The 17,376-nt window shown below is 43.5% G+C and overlaps 1 protein-coding gene across 7 annotated transcripts in view; it reads left to right on the top strand.

Moving 5' to 3' along the window:
• Window positions 1–6,611: 6,611 nt before the first annotated feature.
• TC2N (tandem C2 domains, nuclear) overlaps window positions 6,612–17,376 on the top strand; it is a 34,082-nt gene continuing 23,317 nt past the window's right edge. Inside the window, exons 1-2 of one of the 7 annotated variants that reach the window (XM_027457659.3) lie at window positions 6,675–6,760; window positions 16,060–16,349. The gene's annotated coding sequence lies outside the window, so the exon portion shown is untranslated. Of the gene's footprint in view, window positions 6,761–7,861; window positions 8,028–16,059; window positions 16,350–17,376 lie in introns of those variants that run through there. The other 6 variants (XM_027457658.3, XM_027457660.3, XM_027457661.3 and 3 more) reach the window with 6 other exon arrangements.

A 17,376-nucleotide genomic window follows, 5' to 3' on the forward strand; every position in this document is an offset into this window, starting at 1 on the left:
CTGTGGCATGTTTGCTTTCCCATGGCTTGGGGCTTGCTGGGTGAGGTGCAGCCATTGCTGCAAGAGGGCCTTCAAAATGACGGCCAGGGGAGGTAGGCAGCAGGGTGACTTTGCCTTATGTTGTGTAACTTAAGGGTGCTGTATATCGGTGTGCTTGTCTGGGAACATGTCTGAACTCCCTGCAGCTGGGTTAAAGCTTTAAAGCTGGGGTAAAGTCTGGTGGTAACTTCTGTTTCTGTTTGTGTTCTTGCTTATGTGTTTTAAGCCAGACTGTCCTGTTTTTCTCTTTGCCTCCCCCTGAATGATGTAGCCAAAGCTCTAGCTAGAAGGTCAGTGTGTGCTCTCACACTGAACTGAGTAATTTTAGATGTGGAAGCAGCCTTCCAATTTCTGTGGGTGACCTGTTACTGGCCTGCATTGATGTCCCCTCAGACTTCCCCATTTCCATGGTGCCGGCAGGCTTTAAAACGGCATGATTTCTGGGATGGCTTTGTGCCCTCAGCCCCATTAAGTGAGGTAAATGAAGTTTGTTTTCACCTGAAAACAGAGGGTAAAAATATTTTATAACTTGTTTGTTTTACAACTTGATGCCTTTCAGGAAGGACGTTCTGTGTGCTACCCATGCTCCAGTGTGTGGGTGGCACCTGGCTGGCCCCAGTGTCCCAGGGAGAGGAAAATCTGCTTGTCCTCAGGCAGGCCTGTGTCGTTTTTTGGGGAGAGAGGCCAGCTCTGAGGCATTGACCAGACCCCAGTGAGACGACAGTGGAAAGACGCAGGGCAGGGCAGTGGCACCTGGTCCCAAGGTCCCAGAAAAGGGAGGGGAGGCATGGAGCTGGCAGGCATTTGGCCATCTCCTGCCCCTGGGATGCTGCCTGCTCTGCCATTTGCTTGGGCTGGCCAGTACCCAGGCCTGGGGGAGACCCAGAGAATCCAGAGGGCTGCATCTCATCCCCTTTTCCACACTGAAAGAGGTGGTTTTGGACAGTGTGATAAGCCAAGAGGCCTGGAGCGGTGTTTGAGGAGTCACCCCAAAGCACCCCAGGAGGTCACACATCCCAGCCTGGTGGGAGAGCACCTCCTGGGCTGAGAGGGCCTCACAAATAGCCCTGCGTCAGTACCGATATTGGGAAATAGCTGCTCCTACAAGGTTTCCACTGGCCTGGGCCAGAGAGCATTGAGAGGGATAGACTGTAGGAGTGACTGTTTCCAGCTCCCCACAGCCCCAGTTCCTGTCCCGTCCCTGTCCCCACAAAGGTGCCTGATGCGTGGGGCTGCCCCACTCCCTGCATGAGGCTGTGTGGGGACGGCCTGGCTCCCCCTCGGCCCCTGGCTGCCTGGCGGCTGCACTCCCTGCCAGCTCCCTCCTCCTCCCCTCGCAAGCGGGGGCGTTGCAAAAATACAAATACGTACGTGCAATTAAGCACTTGCCTGCATTTGGACCTTTTTGTCCAGCCCATTTCCAAGTGCAGTGCTGAAAAACCACAGGTTTCCACTTCTAGCTGGTCACAGCTATCACTCTTTGACATGCTTTTGAATCGGAGGAACAAAAATAGTTCTGTGAGATCTATTATGTCTCTGGCTTGTAAAATACAATACTTTCTTACTAGGTTACACTAATATTTCGTAATTCATTCTTAATATTATTCTTCAATAAAGCTCTGCACAAACAGTCTATCCCACAGGAGGAACCTCTGCCAAATCCCAGATGTCAAACACATTTGCTTCAAATACATGAGTTCGTGACCTTTTATGTTTGTTAATGTGACGCCATGGAAATTATTTATAATAAATAAGCTTATTTCAGTGTCAGGTGCTCTGCAGAAGCTTTTTCAGTGATACAGCAGTCCTTCCTCAACAGGTCTTTCCTGTTTTGTTTTTGTTCCTTAACAATGAAGTTTTGGGAACAATTTGAAAACCTGTTATTGAACTGAGTTCAACTGCTGCATTGAGCGGTGGACAGGAAGTCAAAGATAGCTCAGACTTCAAACCTTTCCTGAAATCGGCTGCAGATAATGTTCTTCCTTTCTCTTTTATCCTTTACCCTGAGAAGTTCAGTTTCCAAAGAACAGACTGTATAGACCCAAACAATTACTAGATATATTGGCTTAAAGCACCAAATCTACTATGAAACTATTAGGATTGTTTGGATTCAAATGGCAGATTGAAGAGATTTTTGCATGTAAAATGTTCATTTTAAAGCTGAGGTAGTACCATCCACCCACAGCTTTCAGATGCAAGAGCTCTAGAAAATATCTGGTGGTGTCAGAGTGTTAATAATGTAATTCTGTTATCTTTTTTCAGCAGATGTGACAATGTCCTCACAAACCTGTGTGGGATCATTTCCTCTATGAAGAGCAGATGGCTCTTAATGAAGCCAGACAAGAATAGGACGCAATTGGAGAACACTCACAGGAACATGCCTTGGCTCTGCTTTGTTCTATTGTCAGCTGTACATTAAGGTTTATAAAGTCTCCTGAGTTTATTGAATTCATCATCTTGGATTCCTAGACAGTAGCAACAGCAAGAAATGTCTCCTGAGAAGGAAACCAAACCTTTTGCTCCTGCATAAACATGCAGTCCTGTTTGTCACTGCAGGCTGAAGCTGATGGCACAAAAACTCCAGTTCAGATCTAGTACAGACCCCTTCCATCAGCGGTTAGCCAGCCAGGAACCTCACCTTGCTTTGTGCTAGTTTTGGGCTGACGGCCATTTATGACATGAAGACTGCCAAGTAGCTGAGAAGCAATTGTTGCAGCCTGCAGAGATGCCACAGCCAAACATCTGAGGGACTGTCTGTGGAAAGACAGGGCCAAAGTGTTCTGGTGCATGAAGGATGAGCCCACCTCGGACTTATTTTCCAAACATATTAATGACGTGTTTGTGCACAAGAAAAATCTGCCTTATAGCATGAGGCAAGATAAACCAGGCCAGCAAATCTCTTTTCAAATCCACAGTACATCAAATCTAAATGAGAGAAAGACGCGGCTCAATTTGGACAACTAAATATCTTCATGTAATTTTTCCTGTAGACATCCTAGCAACACTTTCAAAAGATGCTGGACATGCTGCAATAAAACTGGTCTTCTATACAGCACTGTGGGAGGAAGCAACTGGCTGCAATCTCAGATGGTGGACAGAATTACAACGGGTTATGTCAGGAAAGCATGACATTGAACATACATTTGAAAAAAGGAGAAAACAAAAAACAATAGTCACCGACTGAATTATAGCAGCTTTCTGTAACGAAGTGTGTGGACCCCACCCAGCATCTGTGGTAGAGGAGGGAAGGTGTCAGTTAAACTCAAAGGTTGTAATGGGAATGGAAAAAGCCAGTCTCCAGCCGAGAGTAGGACAGGGAGGATGAGAAATACAGTTTCATGTTTCTCCCAGAAAAACCTCAGGGGATAAAGATTACTGCTGCAAAAACTTCCATGGTAGTAAAAGTCTCTGGCTGCAGAAGTTGTTTATAACAAAGGTGTATTAACCACTTAAAGACTGCAGCTGAAAAGGACTCTGACATTTCACTGAAATCTGAGTTGCAAGATCTTTTTTTTTTTTTTTTTTTTTTTTTTTTTTTTCTCTCTCTCTCACAAATCCTCTGCATATGAAAACTTCATTTAGTGGCTACACAGGGAGCTTGGCTATGAGACACTGTATGCTGTGTGCTGGACTTGTCTTGATAACGCCCTACTTTTATGTCCGGACAGCTGAGCTCATCACTTGGGTATTACTGTATACGCTACATTTTAAATCCAATCATAAGTACATCATACATCACTTCATGTTAATTTCTGAAAATACTTTGGACACAGTAGAGTTAGATGCTTACTTGCTCTAAAGGACTCTCAACTGCATAATTGCATTTGATATGTCTCAAACTAGGCAAGAACTATTAAGCAATAATGTTTTCCACAGACATGCACTTTTCTGCTTGAAAGCTTTCAGTGTGCTCTGGGCAACCATGATGTGCAAACTTGGAACTGCTTGAGATTTAAAATCAAAGTTGGCATGACTCAGAAAGTATGCACAAGTGGTGGCATCTGGTTTCTGATGCAGAGGATCACTAGGGAGAGTTTATCAGGTTTGACTGATGCAAATTGGCAGCCTTTGTGAGCATTCCTGCTTACAAACTTGTTCACTGGCATACTTGTGCAAAGCAAAGAAAAAGGGTTATAGTCTGTTTGTAAGCTTTTACGTAGAGAATTATTCAAGAACACTTGTGTTGGTATTTACACGTGGGATTTTTATTGTTTCAGGTCTACTTCCAAAAGGTATGAGGGCCAAGGAAGAAAGGAGGATAAAATGCTCTCCTGCCTGTAGCTCCTTTCTGTGGTCTTCTGTTCTGGCTTCTCCTCTTTCACCAAGAAGAAACAAAACAACAACAACATAAAAAAAGAGAAGTTGTAATTCAATAGCATAAAACAGACTCAGCAACAAGTGAAAAGTGTGCTGTGCAGAGGTTCAAAATAGATGGGAAGGGCCTTGCTGGAGAATATGAGAGAAGTGTAGCCCAGACTAATAAATTCTCCCTGCTGGCTCTGCCAGTGCTGCTCAAGTATCTCAGCCCAGCACTTCTGGAGCTCAGAGCGCTGTGGTTTGGCTCAGCCAGCCCAAACCTGCCCAAATTATTTGTTTAATCTTAGCACCAGGGTGTCCTGGCTGGAGGCAGCATGAGAGGGCAAGAGCAGCTGCAGAGCCCCTGAAACTAGGAAGGATGAGTGGTTACAGTGATGGTCCTAGGATGGGCATGGAAGAGAGAGGCCGAGAGCAGGTATCAATAAAGCATGAGAATTTCACTGGGTTTCTCAAGTGAACTTAAGTTACAGAAAAATTCACAATCACTCAAGCAGAGCATGGGGCACTGAATATGCTGGCACGAGGCAGGCAAGGAAAGAGGAGTGTATCTGCAGTTGGCAGAGAGGTCTAGGCAGCAAAGAACAGAGGTAAATTGGTCTCATTGCTGATCTTCATGCTTAATTTGATTGGGACAAAAATCCTCTAAGGGAGATGGGAGTTATAGTTCCCATCCCAGCTAAAAAAATAGTAATAAAAAAATAGCACAATAATGTTCTGTCCCTCCATGCAAAATAGGTCAGGCACATCCCTCGCCATGTGCAGCTGAACTTTGTGTTTATTGAAACAAACCGTCCAATTTTCAAGCAGCTGAAAGGAGAATGGAAGGTGTGTCCCAAACCATCAAAAAAAAAACAAAAAAAAAAAAAAACAAAAAACACAAACAAATGGGAATGTGAGAAGAAGCCCCCGCAAATTGTGGAGGATGACCCTTCCTGTGCCTTGAGAAAGAAGGAAGGTAGACTTGCAATTTTTTTCCCCCTATAACTTCCTTGTCAGAAATACCCTTTATTAAGTCCCTTCCTTCATCAGGGACGTGATCTGCATTCCTGAAGGCTGGCTACTCCCACGCTGCCAACTCCAGCAGCTGGAGAGTCACTCAGGCAGGACTGGAAATCGCTGGAGAGCCTGAAAAACCCTTGAGTTTGAATATGTTCACGTAATCTGATAGTGGCGAGCTGCATACAGGGACTGTATCAGTAGTTAAACAACGTGCTTTTATGAACAGTGGAAGAAAGTTGTTCACGTAATTCATTCACGTAGGTGAATTCAATGAGATGCCTTGAAATGTGTGCTTAATGTGTGCCTCAAAGAACTCAGATAATTTTGGAAGCTTACCAGGTTACTTGAATTGCTTTATAGGAGTGACCACACATAATCTCATCAGCTCCCTTAACAGGAATCAGAACCACTCTGCTATGTGATATCCCAGTGCGGTACTGCTGGCTCTGTACAGAGACTAACAGAGACTCTTTGTTAGTTCAAATATTCTGAGCCTGTGCTTTTGGCCAAGGTTCTCTCCTCACAGTGACTCTGGGGTGTGAAGTAGTTGTGTTATGCTGCATGATGACAGGCACGAAACTCTTAGTTAGCATCAGGTCCGTGGTGCTGTCAAATCGAAAATAAAAACATGTCATTGTAGAAAAACTGCACTCTTGGTGGATGGGGAATCCGTAAAAGGCTGAAGTTCAAGAGCAGTTAGGATGACCTGACTTGAAATTGTAAAGCACCTTGAAGCATACGAAATTTCCTGGAAGAAAAACACCTTTTTTTTTTTTTTTTTCCCCTACAAGTGCAGCCCCACTTCCTGCTCATACCTGCCTCGAGAGGAGAGGCCAGGCAAAACCACCTGGAGACTCACACAACCTTTGCAGGGAGATCTGTGCACCATAAATTCCTGGGGACATTTCTGAGGCAACCCACTGCGTGTGAGCAGTCAGCTGCCCTGCTGGCTGTGCAGGCTGGGGCAGGGGCTTTCCCTCACATGCTTGTGTAAAGCCTAACTTGACAGGGATCGGCATCCCAGCTGGAAATGCCGTTTGCTAGAAGAATATAATAATAAAAAATGACTTTCTCGCTGAAGCACAGGCCCGATAGCGCTATACCGAGGCGAGGGACAGCGTTGGCACTGCCTTTGCCAGCGTATCGGGCACGGGCACCTGGCGGCCGCTCGGGCAGACACCCGGCCGGCTGAGGCGGGGAGCGGTCGGAGGGGAACTCCCGTCCGCGACACGGGAGCGCCCCGGGCCAGCACCGGGACGGCCGCGGGGGCCGGGGCGGGGAGCGGGGAGCGGGGCGCGGGGGCCGCCCCCTGCAGGCTGGGCCGCAGCCACCGCCCGGCCTCGGAGAAGGCGGCGCAGGCAGCGCGGCGGCAGGTGCGGGCTGGGCGCGGGGAGCCCGGCGGGAGGTGAGCGGCGGGGAGCGGAGAGGGGAGGAAAGGGGAGAGGGACCGGCTGGGGGCACGGCGAGGAGGCAGGGGGTCCCGGCGGGCTGTGGGGTATTTTTCTTGCTCCTCCGAAGCGTCCCGTTGGGCTCCGTAGCTCCAGGGGAACCGCTGCAGCGCGGGCATCCCGGTGCAGATCGAGGCCGCCTCGGGGTGTGCGTGGGGATAGATGGATAGTTAAATGTGAATAGGGTGTTTCGGTGTGAATACGCAAGTGATGGTTTTGCAATCTGTAAATTACTGTTTTCTCACTATGTAGATAACTCCTGGGAGACAAAAACAACATAATGATAGGTTTTGTAAACCTGATGTATTTCACCTGCGTACTGATAGTTTTGTTGAATGGGACAGCATATTTTTAAAGTCGGAATTCTTCAAGGATCTGAGCGTATCGATCTATGTTTTTTTCCAAGTAGGCTAAAAGTTACCAGAGTAATTCAACTTGCAGAACACTAATGCTTAAAGGTGATATTACTGGGCAATTTGTGTTACAGGTGATGCTGCATGTCTCTAATTACTTGCCAGCTCACTATCATATCAGTGGGGTTTTTGGCATGAAGACCTTTCAGCTTCTGCATTTGGCTTGTTTATGAGTGTGAACTTGACAACGTGCTTCCAAAATCTGGCTTGGGTCTATATTTTCTAAGAAGCAGCAGACCTTGAGAAATGGAGGCAGGTAGAAAAACAGTAACCATATTCAGCTGTTACAGAATTAAACCTTCATATAAATTAGGCCCAAGATTAAATTGTACTTAAAACAGCCTCAAGCTGGTATTACTATAAGAAAATGCCCTTGTACAATCAAAATATTCTGTGTGAATTAACATCTAAGCTGTTATACCAGGCGAGAAATAAACTAACTAGATCCCCTTCTGCAGGAGTGCTCTAGGTAACTGGAGATACAGTTTAGCCAAAGCTCAAATGGAGATCATATTAAAGTAAGCTGGTCTTGTAACTTTCCTTCAGTGTGGAAGCATGCCAAGTGTTACATGTGATGCATTTCTCTAGATAAGAATAGAAAGGTAGATATCATGGCCATTCCTTCAGTTTACACTTCCAGTCAGTGCAGTTGTGATTGCACAGAAAGGGAATGAGATCTCAACAGCAGTTCACTGGGACAGAACTGGGAAGCACTTTGCTTCTAGATGATCCTATTGGCACCTGCTCCTCAAGGCTAGACCCTTACAGTCCTAATCCTCACTTGCTGATCTGCGCAGCTCAGGTTTTTCTGGTAAGATTTGCTAAATGCATTGAGGTCTGCTTCTTGATGTGGCTTAAGTTTTGACAGTGTTAGTTAGGTGCCTAATCTGTTCTGGTATCCACAAGTGAGTGAGGTGTTTCTTGACAAGTTGCTCTTGGAGAGATCAATTATCTTTGAATTATACCTAGATGATCAGGACTCAGTGAAAATACGTGCAGGGAGTGTGGGAGTGTACTGCTATGCCTGTCCCTCCTTGCTTCTTATTCAATAGGTTTTGTCTAGAACTGTTACCTAGCCATGAAGAGCAAAGTTCTGAATTTCTGTCATTTCTCAAGTTAGTGCTACAGCCATAAACTTGCAGGTTGTTCGGGTCTGGTGGTCTCTGACTCCTTACTTATAAAACTGTTTTGCCTTGCTTTCAGGGCAGAAATATTCATTAGGTGAGCTGTGATCCTCTAACTCACTGGAGAGGCTATGAATTCAGGAGTGGGGAAGTTTGATTTCTAGTCATTTTTCCATCTGTATGTTGAATATTAAAAAAATATTTGTGGAATACATGTGGTTAAGGAATACTGAATTTCAAGATAATACGTATTTTTATTAAAGTGTGTCTTGATTTTTGTAAATACATGTAAAAATTACACCTACTAAGAATGCTGTACCTGAAGGCATGTTGGACTCCACAGAAGTCCTGTTAGTTCCACTGTCCTTTCCTACGCTTAATTTGGGTAATGAATCCCCAAGTGATTAAATCTTCTTTCTTGCTATGCAGTGGAAAGAGTGAACATAGGTGGAATTGTTCAATCAGTCGTGTATAAGCTATTCATTTATTATGGTGGAGAACAAGCTCAGACTCTGATCTCATTTTCTTTCCCCTAATCATGAGGCTCAGTCACCTCACTTGTTTGTTCTGTCACTTGTTTCCTACCAGCTGATTTTGATTTTCACTTAGCCTTTGTTCTTCTTAGTCATAGGTGTTTCATTTTCAATTTACGTTACCCCAGAGTAGCAGGTCAGCTCTGGAGGGGACTGTCCCTCTCTGGCTCCCTGTTTTCCCAACAGTGCACTCTTGCCCCACCTTTGAATAGTCAACTGCGGGAAAACTTTTTTTTTTTTTTTGTAAGCATATTTATATATTTCGATAGTTTATTTTTCCATCTAATCAGTGAACTGGGCCAACTCATTGTGCAGCTGCGTGTTTACTCGATCCAGCATGAATGGCACAGGAGAGCAGCACTGTCGCTCTTGGTAGCAGCCAGCAGCCCCCTTGCTCTCACCATGCCTGGTAGGCAGAGTCAGAGGGCCTGAATTAGAAGGGCAGCTTCCAGCCAGGCTTTTGCTGACTTAGGCCTTCTTGGCCTTCATGTGAATCCTACCTGCTTTGCCTTATATCAGAAGTATCTCTTGACTTTGGTGGAAATATTTATTAAATTTATTTGCTTGGTAAAAATATTGTTGACTTCATTCAGTTAATTTTGCGTGGTATTTATCCAAGTCTACTGCTTCTCTGCTCAGACTTTTAATTTTGTAAGAGAACTACTTTGTTTGCTTTGAATTGGTACTTCTGAGATATCTTAAGTCTGGTAAATATTCTCTCACCGATCTAAGTAGGACAACACCCAATCTCTGTCAGCAGAGAGCTTAAGATCTCATCTCTTTAAAGTGAAAGACAAAGTGAAAAGCAGAGTGGACTTTGACTTCAGGTAGGAAAGGCAGAGTTTGGGCAAACCTGTGTTGTCATTCCGGTGAGTAATACCATTTGGTCTTCTGAAGAATTTCTTGCTCAGAGAAAAAGTTCTGCAGATCGTCTCTTGCAGATAAGATGAATTTTCTGAAGAGCTTCATCCGGGAAGAGGTTTGAATCCTGGATTTGATTTCAACTCATCTGTATTACATCACATCCATTAATCATGTTAATACATCAAGCCATGAAGAATTAACAAGGGCACTTCTCTTAAGCTTAGTATGAATGAATGTTTGCTTGCCTGTCATCACAGCTCAAGTTTACACTAATGCAGTGCCAGGAAAAAAAAAAAAAAAAGTCAGAAATTTGATGCTTGTGCTTCCTGCAAGTTGTACCCCAATCTTGTTTTGAAGCTTTGTGTCTCTGTGACTTAATAGCCACACTTAAACTGGAAGGAACACATAATCAGATAATTAGGCCTCAAACTAACCCTTTTGGTGTCTGGGGAATTCTTATGGTCATTGCATTGAGGTTTGGATCTAGCCCTAAAAGCAAGATCTGGAAAGCTGGCATTGCCAATTAGAACAGCTTTGAAGTCCAAGAAAGCAATGCAGGAGGACTATACCCCAGTGGCCTCAAAGCCTGTTAGGCACTTAAATTAATTTGGCACCTCAGCCTGGGAGTCTGAAATAGGCTTGTACAGTGTGCTCCAGCATGGGGAAACGCATGCCTTGCTCCCCACCTGGCTCTGCAAGGCGGAAGGAGGCATGGCTGACCCTGATGGCCTATAGGCCCAGTGTGCTCAGGGTACATCGATGCACATGTATAGCTCCACAGCTTCATCCGAACCGTGAAGAGAAAGCTGCTGGTCACCAGAGCACTGGGGGTGCTTCTTCCCATGTGCAGAAGTTCAACCTTTCACTCCTACAAAGTGCCCCTGTATCTCCAGGCCAAGGGGGCAGAGGTGGCCCTTTCCACCCTGTTTGTGGAAGCTGGGCCAGCGTGCACAGCATGGGGTGGTTCATGCGGCCATAAAATATCCAAACCCTCAGCCAGGGCTTGGCAGGGGCAGGGGGGTAGGACAGAAGGGGACTGAGGCGGGATCCCTTGGCAAAATTCATACAGGAAGTCTACTTTGTGGACATCTGGTGAAGGAAGTGCCTGCTGTACAGCAGAGAGGAGGGTTAGCCAGAAGGAGGTTTTACAAGTAGCTTGACCTAGCAGTGCTGCTGTGGCTAGTGATGAACCGAGACAAAAACAAACACCGTGTCCCATTTTGGAGAGATTTGTAAATTTAAGAAAGGCGCTCAAGAAGGTTCTCAAGGCCAGTTTTAGTTCCCAGTAGAGGAAAATCCAAACATGTTTGTTGTTGTTTTTTGTTTGTTTGTTTTAACTTATTTTTTAAAAATGAGTTTGAGGCCTTTAGATAGAGGCCTCTTAATCATCAGTTCAGGTTCTCTGTCTTTTTGGCAGTAATTGGAAGGAAACTAAAAATCTTCCTTCACTAAACTTTGACCAAACCCGGAACATCTTCAGAATCATCCTGGATTTATTCAGCTTAGTGGTATGTTTATTTCCAGATCTAGTTTCACCAATGTGTGAAATCATAGGTCAAAATCTCTTGTGAAGGGTGTTTTTTTAAATTCAACAGGATAATAATAAAAAAAAATACATTCCTGGTGTAGCCAATGCTCACTTTGTTTTAAGCAATTCTGTCTGGAGAGGGGAGAAGGGGAATGGTAAGTTCATGGTGCCAGCTTCTGCTTGCAGCACCAGGTGGAGCCCCACTGCCTTGCCCCATAGTAATAGCAGCATCTGGCCAATAATCAGTATGTTAGGTGCTCCCATAAGTTGGGATGGTTATGATTTCTGCTGGTTTCTTCCAATGTCTGTGTAAAATTCTTTTTAAATACCTCCTTTATGCAGTGTCTGGTTACCACTCATCTACTTGGGCAGCTGCCAGCAACTCCATTCTGTTCACATCTCTGAAAGGAGCTGCTGGGGCTGTTAAAAGGGATTGTGGGCCCCTGGTCTGGGTGGGTTTAAAGCAAAAAATAATAAACAGTTAGACCTTATAAAGATGGGATCCTCCTGGACTTCTATTTTTAAGTGTGTTTAGGCAGTGTCCTGAGCTCAGTGCACATGTCCTGTAGAGCTATACTCCCAGTCTGGTTTGGATTTGAATTAATTAAGATCAGTTCCAGTTTCCTGTTCTTGAGTCATTTATTTAATCTTCTTTCATGTATGATATGTACTGGAGTCACCTCTTTCCTTTCTTAATCCCAGCCACAGTCTTTTAACCTTGATTTATAGAATTACGTATTTCCTTCCTCTCACTGGTGTTTTAACCGGTTATAGAATGTTACCAGAAGCTGAATAGAGAATCTTCATTATATGGAAACTGTGTAATTTGCAGTTCTTGTTTTCATCATTAAACAGAATGATAATTTTATGCAAAATAACTATTATATAATTAATGTAAAATAACTAACAAGAAACCGCTTCACCAAAAAGTAGATGTGTGTGTGCAAGTATATATAAAGAAATGCTCCATATTGACTCTTGTAGATCACCAGAGTTCCTTTAAAATAGTATTAGTGGTAATGAAACGGTAGTTTTCCATGCAAGACTGTTTGGGTTTTTATGTGTTCTTTTTTTTTTTTTTTTTCCACATATACAAGAAGAACTATTTTTCATGAGCTGTCTGAATATTATATGCGTGTCCATGTGTTTTCTGTGTGGCTCCATGGTCATGGCACTTGGCTGAGGGTTTCTGGATGCCATTCAGTGTTGCATTGCGCTCAAAGCTAGACACATTTAGTCTTGCTAGGGAACCCCAGTGCACAGACAGATGCTTTTGTCTAAATACCACCTTCTTGGCTGCCCTGTTGAAAAATTCATCCAGATGTTTCCAGTTCTTTGGTATCAGGGCTATAGAGGGACTGCTGTTGGTTCTATTTTTGTTGCTTGCCGGCTTTACTGCAGAAGGAGAAAATATTGGATTAAAAGCTGACACAGAATACATAAAGAAAGTCTTAAGTATTAAGTTAGATTATAAAGTAACCGCCAGTGATAGTCATGATTTTTTTCCTAATCTGCTTAGAGCAAAGGACTTATCTTATGTTGAATTCTTTCCATGTTCGCATCAGAGGCCAAGTTTTTTTTACAGAGATTTCAGTCTCTAAGTTTTCTTCTCTGGTGTCCTGACTTCAACTCTTGCTTTGCTGTTTTCCATCTGAGTCCAAAATGATCTGCAGTCCAACATAACGGATTTATTCCTTTGTGTTTACTGCCCCAATACATACCATATTGTACATCCTTGTCCAAGTCAGTGAATTTATCTACAGTTCACAGAAACAGTGTTGTCAGTACAGTAATTGGATGAATTGGTTCCTTGCCTAATGCAGCATTAGGAAGAAATACTATCTCTATCAACTTTTACAGCCCAGTGCATAGGGGATTCAGCATATTAAAATCCCAAGTTTTAAGCTTTGTCATGGGATAGATTTATAATGTTCTCTTCTTAATTCAAACATAAATCTCACATGAGAAAAATTGGCTCAGATTTATGAAAAATGTACTTTTGGCCCTTGTAAATGATATTATTAATCTTCTGCATACTGGGGCAAACTTGGATTAAGTCTGCATTTAAGAGCTGCAGGTGCAAGGCTATAATGCTAAGAGTAGGGTGTCCCTGGGGGGCATGTCAGAAGAACGACTTCTGATCGTCTGCTTCTGCCAGAGTTGTTCTCCTTCTCCAAGGGGTGCCTGAAGAGCAGAGGCAGTTGTTCCTGTAGCACAAAAGCTCAGACGCACACCTGCTCAGATTTATTTTTCTTCAGGGAAGTAGGCAATAGCAATTATTTCTACTTCGTGACTTTCGGTTTGGTGGTCTGTCTGGTCTGTGGATGTGATGAAGGCTTTTTGGCCTTCTCCAGTCTGGAGCCCTGGGAAGAAGCAGCTGCTGAGCTCAAGGAGACCACAGCTAGATTGCACAAGTGCTCTTTGCACAGGGTTCAGCTCAGGGCCTTGAGGAAGGGAGGCATGCATTAGATCATCTTCATCAGGTCAGAGAAGTTGGAGGGAGAAGAGGACTTGCATAGTCTTTCACAACCGTACATAGGAAGACGTGGCTATTCCAGGCAAAGCTTCTGCCCCAGTTCCCTTGCAGCTAGACCTTCTCAGCATGAGAACATATAAAACAGCTAGTGAGATGCCAGTAAGCTCTGCTTTTTCCATTACGACAAAGGCTCAGCTGAGAATTGACTTCTAAGGTGGTGTTCTTGCCTCAGGAGAAGCCTGTCACGGGTGTATAGGTAATATTTTTGTATAGCTGTCATGTCCTGACTGCTAGTGGTGAAGTATTGAGGACTCCTGCTGATTGTAAGGGTTTTACACCTTACATGTAAGTGTTATCTCTAGGAGAGTCCAGCAGACTATTTTCTATGTGAATGCTGTGGCAGGCATCAGGGGATGCTCCCTGCAATCTCCTGTCCTCCTCTGTTCTCCACTTGCTCAGAATCCAGTCAGGAGGATGCAGAGTCACAGGGGGACTGGTCACAGTTTGGGATCTCAGTGCAGTGCTGTGGGAATGAGAGCAATTTTCTCCTTGCAAGTGTTATTTAAAGACAACATTCTCACTTTAGATTGTCTTGTGATGTTGTTGAATCTGAGGTGTATAGTTCAACTGTAGTATCAGCATGGAAAAAGGTTGGAGAAGTGGGATAATATATTGAGAAGAACTGTACAAATCAGATTTGGGTGGTGTAAAACATACAGCCTTAAATATGTCCACATAGTTTTGTCCATTTAGCTTACTGAGGAGAAATGTAAGAGGTTAGATTTCAATCTTTTAAAGCCTAAGGGGAAAAAAAGACACTACTGATAATTGTCTTTCCAAACATAAAAACTGCAACAACTAAAAAACTCACTGGAAAAAATTACATCGACTAAAATATTAACAGTGAAGATGATGAGCTATTAGAGTGTCCTGTGAAATGAAACTCAAACATCTTCCTGCTCAGGTTGCTCAATGTAGTGCTGGGGAAAGTGGCTGAAATCCAGTGGTGTCAGTGCTTCAGGAGGTGGGAACAAAGGAGTGTAACTGTCCTTCTGCTCTCAAAAAGTAAGATTCTGTTTGAGAAACCATAAGCTGATGAAAGGAATTTGCAGCAAAAGATGTGCTGGTTTGGCCTGCTGGCCCATTTAGTTCTTGTTTTCGTTTCTGCAATCAGCTGGAAAATGTAAAGCCCCGAAGGAAAATGTAAATGCCCCCCCCCTCCCCCACCCAAAAAAAAAAAAAAAAAACCCTCCCCAAAGGGCAGTTGTGCCCCCATTTGCCCAAGTGGGAAGGTGCTTCCTGTGCCTAGGCAGTTGGTGGTTTGTTTGCATCATGGAGCACAACACTTTTCCCAACAACTTTTTACTGTGTTACTTCTGTTACCACGTTTAGTTGTGTAACTGTGTAAAAATGCTCCTAGGCTCTTTGCCCCAGGAAAGCTGTGCAACAGTCCATCGTAAAATCCACATTATCTAAACTGGACAAATGATGCATAGTCTATTTTTCTTTCAGTTTTATATGTGCAGTTACACTTTTTCTTTCTTTATTTGCTGCATTAGAAATGTTTTCCATCTCTTTATTGTGTTTATGTCAAGTTGTTTGCAAGTTGTCTCTCATGAACATGTTTTTCTGGTTGCCTTTCAGAACCCTTTCCATAACTTCTCTTTTTCTGTGGTGTTATTTCAGCATCTCCCTTGTGATCCACTGCTTTTGTAGTGAAATCCCTTTCTATTTCCAGGCACAAAAGAAAGGGAAGTCTGTCACATTTTCTTTATTCTATTCTGCTTTCCAAGAAAATAATCCCTCTGCAAATTCCGAGAGTTTTCATGCTTTCCCTTAGGTTCCAGGTACCAGCAGAGGAGGTTTTATGTACACACACCCACCAGTTACTGCAGATACCACTGTTGTGGGGTTTTCCCAAACCAGGCATAGATAGATAGGAGCCTCTTATCATGCACCCTGTAGGTGTGTGTTGACATGATGTTTTTTTCTTTTTTCTCCTCTCCTTTCAGACAGCCTACTGCTGCCAAGGCTTCTGATGAATAGGAACAAAAGCTTGTGTCTGCTCACACGTTCAGACCTATTTGAACTGCCTCTGTGTCCTATGTGGGCATTAGAGATCAGACCTGCCTACAATCACAAAACAAATATAGGACTTTTTTTTAACTGTAAACTTTGGGAAGTGTATGCCCGTGCCATGCATCTGTGTAGGGGTGTGTGCGCGTTTGTGCCGTCCACACTCATAGAGTAGTAAAATACTTGGGGGCAAATTTCTGGGAATCACTTACACTGTTTTACTAGTGTTCATTTTTCTCAAGATGCAGTGATCACAAGCTCTTCAAACAAAGAGCCCTACTCAGTGTACAGCTCCCAGACGCTATCCTACAAAGAACAAAACTGCTGAACAGCTGGCTCTGGAAGTTACACCATGTGCAGTGCCTGTGCCATCAAAGAGAGCCCGTCTGACCTGCAGCAGAAGCAGCTTGTGCTGTGCTGCGTTTCTGTTAATCATCTGGAGACCTGTGGTGGTGCTGTTATGCTCTGTAAAGGATTTTCATGATTGGAATTGACTGCATCTCCTGGGTCTGAAATGCAGACAGGCAAAGAGGTAAACGTGGTATTTGGCAGAGGTGTGAAACAGCAAGCTTGAGCTCGCTTTTTCCACAGGGAAGATCCTCAGCTGTTGTTCCTCTGGGGCTACTGGAGTTGTAGACACTTACATCATTCACGGATCTGTCCCAAATGCTTGATAACAACTGATCATCCATGTTTCCGGATATTTTCTTTTACACCTCGTGCTTTGTGAGAACTTAGAGCTACTAGAAATATTGCTGTGATGTGTTTCTGGAACACAGATCTGAGAATGTGTTTTATATGTTTATGGCTGGCAATAAATCTCATAACGATTGAAACCTCTGGCTTAGCCAGCTTTCCCAGTTCAGGATCAGATATTTCACCTTTGTTTCTATTGCAAAATTTTAAGTGTGTTGTTACCTGACCAACTCCTATGGAGCAGTACTATGACTAAATGCAGTAAAATATATCAGCAGCCTACAAACTTGCTGCAAAACACACTCCTTTGTCATAAGGCAGCTAAGACCTGACATTTCAGCTTTTAATATTTAATATTGTGATCATCCGTTTTCTATCATGTTCTTTTTATTTAATGAGTTGTTGAAAATATTTACTTTCTTCTCCAAACATCTCTGTCTTGTAATCATTCTGGCAGCATCTGGAACTGAAGGCTTCGATACTCTGTTTATCTGATTTAGCTCATTCAAAATTTCTATCAGAGAAATCTGGAAATCATTAAGATAATTTATGTTCTCCATCTAAACCCATTAAAATAGTAGTGATTGTAATTCTCTGGACTCTGTATGTGTGTGGTTCGCCTTTAAACTTTGTTGGTTCCAGGATGTTCTAATAACCTTGGCTTTCCTTCTACATTAGTGGGGAAGGACTGTTGCTGAATTATATTTTATCATCTTACTTTGGCTTGATATTGGGGAAAGAGAAATGAAAAAGATTACTGAAATTGCTGAAGAACACCAAGAAAGAGAATTTGAGACAGTAATGAGATCCGGCTGCACTTCCTTCTGCTGCAAGTGATTTGATTTCTCTACTTTTTTATTGTC

This window comes from Anas platyrhynchos, chromosome 5 (assembly GCF_047663525.1).
Source record: "Anas platyrhynchos isolate ZD024472 breed Pekin duck chromosome 5, IASCAAS_PekinDuck_T2T, whole genome shotgun sequence".
In the NCBI taxonomy this organism is placed as follows: domain Eukaryota; kingdom Metazoa; phylum Chordata; class Aves; order Anseriformes; family Anatidae; genus Anas; species Anas platyrhynchos.